The sequence below is a fragment of the Myotis myotis genome, unplaced genomic scaffold (genome assembly GCF_014108235.1).
Source record: "Myotis myotis isolate mMyoMyo1 unplaced genomic scaffold, mMyoMyo1.p scaffold_m19_p_4, whole genome shotgun sequence".
Classification (NCBI taxonomy): domain Eukaryota; kingdom Metazoa; phylum Chordata; class Mammalia; order Chiroptera; family Vespertilionidae; genus Myotis; species Myotis myotis.
In genome coordinates, this window is record NW_023416346.1 from 34,838,669 (window position 1) to 34,851,983 (window position 13,315).

At 37.0% G+C, this 13,315-nt stretch overlaps 1 non-coding gene across 1 annotated transcript; it reads right to left on the reverse strand.

Moving 5' to 3' along the window:
- Window positions 1-1,213: 1,213 nt before the first annotated feature.
- LOC118654842 lies at window positions 1,214-1,321 on the reverse strand. The gene has a single exon (XR_004967101.1). It is a non-coding gene; the product is annotated as a U6 spliceosomal RNA (small nuclear RNA).
- Window positions 1,322-13,315: the final 11,994 nt, after the last annotated feature.

Genomic DNA, 13,315 nt, shown 5'->3' on the forward strand with positions numbered 1-13,315 from the left:
GCCTTTGCTGGACTCTTTCTTAATGAGCTTGGAGGAAAAGATAATAAATTCAGCAAACAAGTTATTTAATGACTGTGGTCTCCATATAATTTTTGGTTGGTTTAAACTGAAATTAATTGTATATTTCTATTTTAAATTTTTAAGATTATTTTCCTGGAAATGTCTATGTGTTTTCCAAAACTAACAAAGTACTTAATGTGCCTCAAAAGAAAAACAGTGCTATGAAAAATACAAGATAAAACAACTTAAAAATAATATCCATTTAAAGGTCAGATTTTGCTAAAGAGACAGCCTAGCCAGTAGATTATTAAAAGCTTCATTAATAGTCAATGGATTGCTGAATGCAGTCATACTTTTGCATAATTGCTAAACCAGGGACAGAATTTATTCACTTATAATTTAAATCTTATGCTCACAGTTCTCAAGTGATTTCATTAGACAGGTGAACTGACTAGTACATGACAGAGATATATTTTATGCACATTGATTCTACAGAAGACCCACAGTAACTTGTACCTCTGATGTTATTTCTGAATAACTAGATTTTAGTAACTGAGGGAGCTAGAGAGTTGATACATATTGAAGACAGTCTCCTGATCTCCTGTGTATATACTTAAATACTGTAATGTTTCATGCAATCAACTCCCTTTATGTTTAGTAACAAAATTTGCAAATATATTTCTATTTCAAAAAATAAAAGGTACAACGACAAATTAAGAATATATAACCACATTACTAAATCCTGGAGGGAAAAACAAACTCTCACTATGTTTGTAAGATTAGTCATACATTCAGCCAAGTAATTACCATGAACACATGTAAACAACTACATGATTTTAAGTTATAGGCATTAAACCTCTACAGTTCTTGATCATAACATTAGACCTCAACAGTTCTGACCGTGACTTTCTCTATCTTCTGAGTAGTGAGAAATGTTAATTCCCTTTTCCTCCTTTCAATTAAATAGGAGGAAAACTAGACAGTTGCATTGTGCTTTCCTTAGTCTGTGTTCAAGGTAATGAGAACAAATGATGGACTATGGAAACATGTCAAATTTTCTGACATCAGCAATTCAAGAAATATCTCTGTACTAAATTATCTCACTAATTCTGGAACATCAAAACTATTCTGCCTTTTTCACAATCACCTTACTATGCTTGAGGCCTGAACAGACAACACAAGAAAGGTTTTTGTTATCAATCAAGCAATTAATATTCATTGAGTATTGCAAGTGTGCTTTGAGTGTCATCCTTGCACAGGGGATACACTAGTCTCCTCTGTATCATTCCAATTTTAGTATATGTGTTCCCAAAGTGAGCATGGGATAGTGCTTTGGGAATCAGAGTATTATGGGAGTTACACATTCCACACATTAAAAATATAAAGATTTACTCCTTCCATTAAAAGATATAAAGCTAACTTACTAGGACTAAATATCTTCGAGGATGACAAATAAAACTTTCCCCAGTCTACTGGCTTAGTACACATTTTTATTCTATATATCACACAATAAAAAAACAATAATAATGTTGCAAAGTGCACCTGCAGTGGACATGGGCTGTATTAATATTTACTGAATTATCAAACTAAGCCATAGTTTTATGTAGATACTAAGCCAAAGAAAATCATGGAAATATATCTTAGATTGCTCTTTCTCAACACTTTCACTGAATAGTGTCAACACTGTATATTGTGATTAATCAAAATATTGTGGCCATGCACTGCCTTGGAAAAAAGTTCGTATCAAAGATTTAGAGCAGATTCTTCTATATAGCATATGAGAGCAGAGCATATTAAAGAAACAGAAGTCTTGGAAGTTCCCAAAGTGTACAAAATAGAAATGTCATGAGCTATCTCTGTTGTTGATATATAGAGGTGCTGTTCAAAAAATCATTTTTTAATAAGCAGAAGCATATAATATCTTCAATACAAGAAGCACTCTGCAAAGTACATGGATGTTGCCAAAATCATTTCTTTTTTAATGAGTAATTCAGACTACCTGCTCATGTTGCAGATATGTTAAAATTTCATAAATTCTTTGGGTTGCCATAGGTAATTTTATAAATTTATTTATTTATTAAGTTGAATTTATTGGTGTGATATTGGCTTACAAAACTATACAGGTTTCAAGTGTATAACTCAACAAGACATCATCTCCTCACTGCATCATGTGCCCACTGCCCAAAGCAAAATCTCTTTCCATCCCGATTTCCTCCCTTTGCCCACCTCCACCTAGCCCATCCTCCTTTCCCTCTGGCTATCACCACATTGCTGTCTGTGTCTAATGTAATCCCTTTACCTATTTACTTCCAGTCCGCCCACCCTCTCCCCTCTGACATCTATCAGTCTGCTTGATGTATCTGTATCCATGCCCTTGCTTCTGTTTTGTTCATCAGTTTACTTTGTTCATTAGATTCAACATATAAGTGAGATCATATGGTATTTGTCATTCTCTGACTGGCTTATTATATTTAGCAAAATAATCTCCAGGTCCATCCACGCTGTTGCAAAAGGTAAGATATCCTTCTTTTTTACAACCGAGAAGTATTCCATTGTATAAATGTACCACAGGGTTGTTGTTTTTTTTGTTTTTTTGTGTGTGTGTGTGTGTGTGTGTGTGTGTGTGTGTATGTGTTTTATTCACTCATCTACTGATAGGCACTGGGCTGTTTCCAGATCTTGGCTATTATAAATAACACTGCAATGAATATAGAAGTGCATATATTCTTTCAAGTTAGTTTTTCAGGTTTCTTCAGATATATTCTTAGAAGTGGGATCCTTCGGTCAAAAGACAGTTTCATTTGTAATTTATTGAGGAAACTCCATACTGTTTTCCACAGTGGCTGCACCAGTCTGCATTCCCAACAAAATTACAGCAGGATTCCCTTTTTTCCACATCTTCACCAGCATTTGCTGTTTGTTAATTTATTGATGGTAGACATTCTTGCAGGTGTGAGGTGTGGTTTTAATTTTCATCCATCTGATCATTGGTGACATTGAGCATTTTATCATATGTCCATTGGCCATCTGTATGATCTCTTTGGAGAAGTGTCTATTCAGGTCCTTTGCCCATTTTTTAATTGGGTTGTCTTTTTAGTGTTGAGTTGTATAAGCTGTTTATATATTTTGGAAATTAACCCCTTATCAAATGTATCCTTGGCAAATATGTTCTCTCATTCAGTGGACTCCCTTTTCATTTTGTTGATGGTTTCTTTTGCTGTTCAAAAGCACTTTAGTTTGATGTAGTCCCATCTGTTATTTTTTTCCCTTTGTTTCCTTTGCCTGAGGAGGTATATTGGCAAAAATATTGCTATGAGAGATGTCTGAGATTGTACTGCCTATGTTTTCTTGTACCTGTCCAATTTTCCCGCCACTTATTGAAGGAACTGTCTTTACTCTATTGTATGATCTTGCCTCCTTTGTGAAATATTAATTGACCATAATGGCGTGGGTTTATTTCTGGGCTCTCTGTTTTATTCCATTGATCTATATGTCTATTCTTATGCCAGTACTAGTCGGCTTTGATAGAAATTGATGTCAGGTATAGTGGTACCTCCAACTTTGTTCTTTTTTTCTCAAGATTTCTAAGGACATTTGGGGTCCTTTGCAGTCTCATATAAATTTTTTGAATATTTGTTTTAGATCTGTGAAATATGCCATTGGTATTTTAATAGGAATTGCATTGAATCTATAGATTGCTTTGGGTAGTATAGACATTTTTAAGTATTTATTTATTAAGTTGATTAGGATGATATTGGTCAACATGAACATTTAGGTTTTAGGTGTGTGTTTCTATGTTATAAGATCTGTATATTGCACCATGTGCCCACCACTGAAAGTCAAATCTTCTGTCAACTTATATTAGGAACCCTTTCTCCCTAACCCCTTTCCCTCTGGCAATCACCACATTGCTTTTTGTGTTCATGAGTTTCAGTTTTATATCCCACATATGAGTGAAATCATACAAAATAAACTGACAAGAAAGCAAAGAGGCAGCCCACCATATGGGAGATAATATTTGCAAACAGTAGCTCTGACAAAGGTTTAATTTCCAAAGTATATAAAGAACTCATAAAACTCAACACCAAACAAACAACTCAATCAAAAAGTGGATAGAGGACCTGAAAATACACCTCTTCCAAGAAGACATATGAACAACCAATGGATATATGAAAAGATGTTCAATCTCACTGGCAATTAGGGAAATACAAATCAAAACTACAATGAGATACCACCTAATGCCTGTTAGATGGCCATTATCAACAAGACAACCAATAACAAGTGCTGGAGAAGTTGTGGAAAAAAAGAATCCTCATTCACTGCTGGTGGGGATGTAGACTGGCACAAACACTATGGAAAGCAGTCTGGTGAGTCCTCAAAAAATTAAGAATAGAACTATCATATTAACTAGCAATCCCTCTCCTTGGTATATACCCAAAAAAACTCCAAATAATGTATTCACAAAAATATATGCACCCCTTTGTGTGTGGCTAGTTGGGTCTAGCTTTGGTGTGGTTGGAAGCCCACCACTGGTTGTATTGATTTGGAGTCTACTGGGCAGGGTTAAGGTACAGGTCGATGTCAGATACTGTGTGTAACCAACCTTGAGCTACTTGTCTGGAGCTACTCCACTTCAATATTTGTGGCTTGGTCTACTGGAGCTGGATGTGCAAAGGTGGGGCCAGTATCTGTGTAAGGATCTGCTTCCTCCACCTTTGAGCTGCGGACCAGTTTGTAAAAGGGTCAAAGTTTGCTGAGGTTTGCCTCCACCTGTCAGCTACTCTGCCTCTACCTGAGGTTGCCTCGTCTTCTTCCAGAGCCTTCCACAGAAGCACTCTAGAATGGGCTCAGGCTGACTGTGGCCCACAGATCCTTCCACAGTTTTTGAGCTTGGTAGGGTGGTGCAACTAGAGTCCATAGGATGGGGTTAGTGGATCCCTTTCTTGGGGTCATACAGCAAGCACTCAATGAGGGGAAAGTGGCTCCTACTCCAGAGACAAAATACTCAGCCTCTGCTAAAATATCCAACTCTAGTTCCCCGAGGAGGAACATGCTATAGGTTGAGGTTGAGTGCAGCCAGCCATTCCCTTTGCAAAAACAAGCTCAGCTGGGCAGAGCCATTGGGCTCAGGGTGATAAATAAAAAGGTAGGGGAGGGTGAGGATAAGGGGGAGAGATCAACCAAAAGACTTATATGCATGCATATAGGCCTAACCAATGGAGACAGACAACAGGGGGGTGAGGGCATGAGTGGGGGGGGGGCGGGGGTACTGTGGGGATAAGGACACACATGTAATAACTTAATCAATAAAGAAATTTAAAAAAGAAACAAAATGAAAAAAAAAAAAAGTGACTCCCATTGGGGGTGATGCCGGCCCAGCCCACAAGAGGGAGCTAAGCACTTCCTCCCAGTTCCAGACAATAGCCTGTGAAGGATTCATACCCTGAATGTACCAACTCTGAGCTGTTCTCCCTTCTCCTGGTGGAACTGAGCTCATGGGGGCAAGGTATCCGGGAATTGGCAGAGTATATCCAAATAGTCTTTCATGGGAGATGGTGCCCACAAGCCTGTTGGAGTGGGTTGAGCACTTCTTCCTCTTCCCAGGGTAACATGAGCTGACTTGCAGGGTGTTAGGTCTGATCAAATAATTGAATCAATTCCCCCTCCCCTGGGAACTGACCTTTAGGCCACTTCACAGTGGACATTCCACTTGCTTAGACCACATTCCACCTGCTAAGACCATTATCTCTCCCCTCTAGAGTTTACCAGAATCCGGACCTGCACAGAGAATTCTCCGCCCAGAAAAAGCCCACCTAGTGTCCTTTAAAAACCTCTGACTCCCCATCTTTGCTTGCTGACGCCATTTTAGGGCTCAGCCCATCTGGGTTTTCAGATGACCTAATAAATGTGTAGTTCTTCACCCCTTTTGGCCTCGTGCATTCCTCCTTCGGAGACCCTAACACAGGGGAGATAGGAGTGGCCCCCTCGTGATGTAGCCAAACAACCCAGCACATGCCCATCTAATTCCTAAAAAAAGCTTCCCCTAGAGACATGCTCCAAAAGTCCCAGCTCTGCTATAGGGCTCTCTGGTTCCCTTGCACAACTGAATTCAGCAGGATGGGCCCGCCAAGTGATTCAACAGGTGGGGGATGGGGCATCATTTGTGCGCTCAAGGTGGGGGAGACTGGTCCTCTTTCCAAAGCCACACAGTTTAGTCACTGTCTTAGTCTTCTCCAAGGGCTTCCTTATAAAAAGAGGGCCCCAAAAATCACTGCTGTGTGCAGCTAGCAGACCCCCTTTTAGTACCCAGGCATGGCAGAGTAGGCTCAGCATTAGTCAGAGACCAGGGGGTACACTCCCCAGGCAGTGTAACAATTTGGGTGGCCTCTGGGTCTCCCAGGTGGTCTGAATCTCTACTGATTTTCACCACTAGATGCTAAGTGGAGCGGCTCCTCTTCCCATTTCTGTTGCTCTGCGTTGACTTTCCCTGCAAGGGCTTGAGACCCCACACTCCTGGGGAGAGGGAGTTTTGCAGCTGTGAGATCCCTTTGGCTTCTCAGTCACTGTGGGAGCTAGCCCTTTCCTTGTCTCTGCCCTTCATACTAGTTTCTATATGCCTTCTTTAAATCCTTGGTTATAATATTTTATTTCAGCTAGCCTTTAGTTGATAATTCAGGTTTATTGCTCTATAATTTAGCTGTAAATCCAGTTTGGGGCCAGGAGAAGGTGAGTGTAGCTTGCACCTACTCTGCAGCCATCTTTATATCTCCCATAGGTACTTTTTAAAAATGATTCTTTTCAATCACAGAAAAGTATTGAATTTAAATAACATGAATAAAGGTTTGCCCATTTTTTTAGTATATCTGACTGTGCCAAGGAAACTCCAAACAATCAGAAGTCAAATGAAACCTGTTAATTAATCTCACTTTTTCATCAATAAAATGCTACTGTATATTCAGTTACTATTTGATTCCTGTTTCTTTTTAGAGACATATTTTTCACATTTATAGATTTGGAGGAAAATAATAACAAGAGTACACAGACAAACACTTCATAAATCCTGAGTTATTCTCATGTAAACTAATAAAATGTCCTGAGAAATTTTAAAGATAATGAAAATGAAGAATCTAACCCTAAAATAGTTTTAATGAAATGTCCATTAAGCCTAAAGTACAGTTGAACTTTAGCTTATTAATTTTCTGTCTAGATGATCTATACATTGCTGAAAGTGGGATATTGAAGTCCCTTTTCTATTATTTTACTGTTGTCTATTTCCCCCTTCAGATCTTTTAATACTTAATATATTTAGGTGTTCTAATATTAGGTGCATATACATTGTCTCCTAGTTTCCCAGAAATATTTTGGAGCTTTTCAAAGGCCCCTATAAACATTTCATTCCTCAGCTTTTCCTTTTATGTTTTTGTGTTAGCTTGTTGTTTGTTCCAACTATTATCCCCATCTTAGGCAGCTTTGATATTAAATAATTCCCACGGAATATTTTAGGCCAAGCCTAATAATTTCCATTTCTTAACTGTAACATAGATATAAATATAGATATAAATGTCTAGATATATAATAATGGAATAATGGGAGTGATATCATATGGGCATGGGTTCTTGGAGGGTTATTTTTTCAACCTCTGCATACTATAGCATCTGAACCAGACAGTAATTTACAGGTGTTCACTTTGAAAATCAAATACACTAGACTAAAGTCCTTGAAAACAGGGACTGTGTCTATTTCATATTTTTAGCCCCAGTAGCTATCACAATGCCAGTCCCAATATAGGATCTTCATAAGTGTTTTTTGGATGAATTGACCCCTTGACATGATAATAAAGAAAGCAAAAGCTATAGAATAAAGGGGGAGTTACATTAATTAATAACTATAAATAAATGGAAAACAATATCATGTACTCATATCATCATATAATATAAACATTGGTGCACGTAGGTATATAAATTGAGCACATAGCTTAGGTAGCTAGACTTTCATACAGGAAAGTTAGAATAAATTCAACACACTTTTGTTCATTATTCAGTAAGGCAATGCTACAAATTTTAATATTCTTCAAGTTGAATATTGTTATATGAACCATTTAACAGTATTATACTTTTTAAAAGTCTACTTTTTGTTGACTCTGCTTAGCTGTTTTTCCTTATTTCCCAACTTAGAGATGTTATGATAAAACTTGCTTTTTTGTAATAATTTATTATACTTGCAAACCTAGCTTGGTCTGAAAATGTTTAACTTTTTCAGACATGCCTATTTTTTATTTATTTTTATTTATTTTTAAATATATTTTTATTGATTTCAGAGAGGAAGGGAGAGGGAGAGAGAAATATAAACATCAATGGTGAGAGAATCATTGATTGGCTGCTGGAGATCGAGCCTGCAACCTGGGCATGTGCCCTTGACCAGAATCGAACCCAGGACCCTCCCGCCCCAGTCCACAGGCTGACTCTCTATCCACTGGACCAAACCAGCTAGGACTAGACATGCCTATTTTTTATAGTACCTGTCCCCACATGAGAAGCACACCTACATCAAGAAGACTATTCTGGTACTTTTCTGAAAAAGTAAAAGTATCCCCTAAAAACTACCTAAAACACATACATGTGCTCACATCTTACAGTGGATGCTATGGTTTGCTGCCCATAACCTCCTCCTTTCTTCTAGGACTGAAACATTTATTCTTCTAGCTGCTCTGAGCATTGGTGTTCAATATCTCTCAACTATGTTCTTTTCCAAAACTTATTCTAGCCTGAAAAGAGCCTCCATGCCTATGATCACTCCCCTTTTCAGGGGGCAGCCCACATCCGATGGGTGGTTGATGAAGGGTATACAAGTATGGTTTCCCTACTCTCAATTCAGGATAATTCTGAAAGGCCGTACCTATTCCAAAATTCCCCATGGGATATGCTGTTTCCTTTATTATAAGTGCTTAAGTGTCCTTCTCTCTGCCTAGTACTGCTTCTTTTACTCCCTGACATGTGTTGTTCCAGGGAGTATACTGAAATAAACTCTCCTCATCCAAAGCTCTATTTCAGAATTTGCTTCCCAAGTAACTTTACCTGTAACACCCCTATAGGTATCTTAATCATTAAAAAATTACTTTACAATTTTTAAAAAATTCTGTGTAATTTTGTTATATAGGCTGTCTTACATGTTGAGCGAGTATAGTCTTCATAAAAACCCTAACTCAAATTGATTTATTTAATCCACATATACAGTGAAGTAATAGGGGGTGAAACCAAAATAATCCATTATATTAAGAATACTAACTGATAGATGAACTGCACAAGAAGATAAATCTAATGTCCCAGGCATATAGATATCTAGAGACAGTTTTGGAATGTCACCGTAAATGTGACTTCTCAAGAACTATACCAATATAGAGAAACAGAAAAGCAGAGGCAAAACATATTACATTTATTAATGGGCCCATCCAGATTCCTTACTCAGTTGATGCACTCCACTGGCAAATAACCCATCATTAACTTCTAAGCAGTAATAACCTTGACATTGCACATACTGTCTTTCATTTAAGTTCTCCCAACATAGTTGTCTCTTGTATCCATCTGCCACATCCTATTACCTGACAGTAGATTGATTTAGTGATGATCTAACACAGTGTGTGCTGACCAGACATTGTTCTTTTCCCATCCAATTTCCCTAGCAGTGGTTATTATTTTATATTAATTCACTCCCAGTGTCTTCCCATGCTTTTTCTTTCCATCTCAAAGTGTAAATAATTTTCTATTATCAAAAATCCCCGATGGCTTCTTTGTTTCTTCCTGCACTGAGAAGGCAATTAAAGGGGCACTGAAGAGGGGAAAGACAGCAGCTATGCCTATATCTCCCCTTCCTACATACATTATGCAGTTTCACAATTCAATCACAATTCAGTAATGGAGACCTGGATTTTGTTCACAACTTTGCAAATGCTGTATATGATATCTCACAGAAACTATGGGCTTTTAAATTTAAATATGAAGAGACTGAAGAGCAGTAACTGGACAAGTTCAATTCCCACATATCTACTCTTTTGCCCAGAAAAAAAACAGTGACAGCCCTAGCTGGTTTGGGTCAGTGGCTAGAACGTCAGCCTGCAGATGGAAGGGTCCTGGGTTCAATTCCAGTCAAGGGCACATGCCCGGGTTGTGGGCTCCATCCCCAGTAGGGGGCATGCAGGAGGCAGCTGATCAATGATTCTCATCATTGATGTTTCTATCTCTCTCCCTTCTCCTTCCTCTCTGAAATCAATAAAAATATATTTATAAAAACCAGTGACAACTTTTTATTGCAGAACACAGACAATAATCATAGGTTATATATATAAGCAGAGCACTCTGACTTTTGTATAAGGCTAAATATTACCTAGTAATGAGATTTAAGGGGGAAAGAAGCTTGTATACTATTTTGACTTACATTAATGATAGCATCTTGGTGGCTTTATGGCCTAGAATTTAATTTTTTTAACTTTTTATTATAACAATAACACATTTGTTTTAGATAATATGTCATCTACAAAAAAGTATAAAGAATAAAAAAATCACCCATGAGCCCACCATCTGTAGGTAACTATGGTTATCCCCTCACATGTTTACTTTAAGTTGCTTTTCTGTTTACAAGTTTCAGTCTAAGTTTTTTTGTACCATATATACTGCTGCTGCTACTACTGCCTTTCGAACAGTTGTGGCAGGCACAGAAATCATTGCTTTATTTGTTTTATAACAATTAATTATCTCAATAACACCAGGAGGCAGATGTTAATATCTATCCCAACTATATGCCATTGGAAAATTAGAACTTCAAGGATAAGTAAACTTGCTCAAGCTTACTTGCATAGGTAGTAAGTGGCAGACTGAACGGAGCCCCATGCTTGTCTGGCTCCAAAGGCCATAATAATTACTAGTCCATAATAATGTTTGATGTAATTTTAAATTTTTTATAAGATAAATTTTCATGGCTACATAATTTTCATTCTATGAATGTTACAGTTAACTGTTTCTGTAGTGAAGGATATCTAAGTTGTTTCTAAAATAAGCAAAGCTTTTGAAAAGAATTGCAGAAGAAGGGTTCAAGCAAACTTTCAGGAATCGGAAAGTTTTAGGGTGGTTGGTAGAAACTCAGATTAGTTCCATTAATTTTATGTACTCATTTATTTTCAAATGAATTCTCTCCCTTTCATTTTAATGTGGACATATATTTTCAACTCATCTGGGGAGGGGAGCCTGGAAACAAAATTGCTGAATAGTATAGTAAGAGTATGTTTAGCCTTGTAAGAATATGCTAAACTGTATTCCATAAGTCGCTATACAGTTTTGTATTTCTGTTCCTGTTGCTCCACATTCTTGTTAGCAGTGTTAGGATTTTGATAATTCTAATAAGTGTGTAGAGATATCTTGTTTTAATTTGAAATTCCATAATGGCATATGAAGTTGGTGATCTTTTCCTATACTTATTGGCGTTTTCATATACTCTTATTTTTTTTTTCCCATCACGTCTATGCCCTCTTCCACCTCCACCAACTCCCCCTCCCCCACAGTCACCACCCTGTTGTCCATGTCCATGAGTTCTCTCTTTTTATTTTCTTTTTTGCTAATGTCTCCACCCTCCAAGCCACATCCCCCCCCCGCCCTCCCCCCCCCCACCCAAGCCACCCAACAGAGTTGTCTTAGGGATATGTTTTCCAGAGCTTTTGCCCATTTTAACTGGGATACTTTCTTATTCTTATGTTTTAAGATTTATTCATATATTTTAGATACTGTCCTTTTAAAAAATATTTTCTGCCAGTATGTGTCTTGTCTTTCTATTCTTTTAACAGTAACTTCAACACAGTAGACATCTAGATTCTAAAAGGCCAGGGACTGTCATGACCTAGACGACCAGATGGACAACTGGTCACCAGGAAATGCATGGAGCACCTCTCGGTCCCTCCCTCGCGGTCCACAGGATCCTATCACAGCAATACTGGCAGCTGGAGGGCAGGCAGGTGGGGCAGCAGGAGGGTGGGTGGGGCGAGGCGGGCTTGATCATCCCAAAATATGTTTATGTATAAAAGTTGGCACCACACACATTTTTAGTATGTTTAGATTATAAGGTCTCCATACACAGTTATAAAAAATGGCCTAGAAATTCTACTGCCGCATCTAGTAAGGACTTAACAAACTTAGACATCTTTTGATTTATGCATCAAAGATTCACTTCTAAAATATCACTTTCTACATGTTCACTTTTGTAGTTTGAATCAGAATTGTTCAGTTTCATTGTTATAATTTACTACTTTTAAGTGTGTTATGCCTAGGTCCTAAACAAAGAACCTAAAACACATTTCAAGAGTTTCACAGTTTCAGATTTTAATTTTTTTTTACACAATTCATTAAATTTGGTCACAACATTTGGCCAAATTTCAACTTTTGAAAATGCCAAACAGGGATGTAATCGTTTTCATCACCCAAATTGACCATAAAGCAAAATATATTGCCATTATCTGGCATCACAAGCAAAAAATGCCATATGCTAACAATTTTATTTCAATTGTGTTGCTTTAATACAAAATCCTAATTTAATATATTTGCTGTTGTTTGTCAGATTACCTATTCTTATAGAGGCATGAGATAGGGACATATGGAGAAAAATGAAGCAATATTTAATTGCAAGCTCTTTATAAAAACTATACAAAAGAGAACTACTGCTAAGTTTACATTTTTAGTTTCCTTAATTAGGGAGCTTTCCTATTGTGGAACTCACCAAAAAGACCTTATTGTCAACCTTTGGTTTATAGTTTCCATTTTCAGTAGGCAGTAATTATAACATAACAGACAATCGGATCCTATATAAAAACATCCACACATATTTCTATGACAATGAAAAAAGTAATAAAATAATAGGCATTAAAACATTTTTTTCTGGATTTCTGTTGTAGTATAGAACATGAAATGAGATCCTCACTGGCTTTTCTAATACTCATATCCTTTGAACTGATTTATTGTACATCTTAGAATTTATCTTAAAAAAAACAATGTAGTCAAATAATTATAAACAAGGCTTTTGCAATGGTATTATATAAAATACATAAAACTTAAAACATGTTAAATACCATGCAGTTATGGATTTTAAAAATAAATTTTGGTACATCTGTGCAATATAACACAAAAATAAAGGTAAAAATATTTACTGATATGGGAAAATGTTTACCATGTCTTATTAAGTAAAAATTGGCAGAAATCAACTCTTACAGTAAGACATTGATTCCATAAATGGATACTAAAATAATTATACAACAAAAACTGGAAATATATAGCCCATT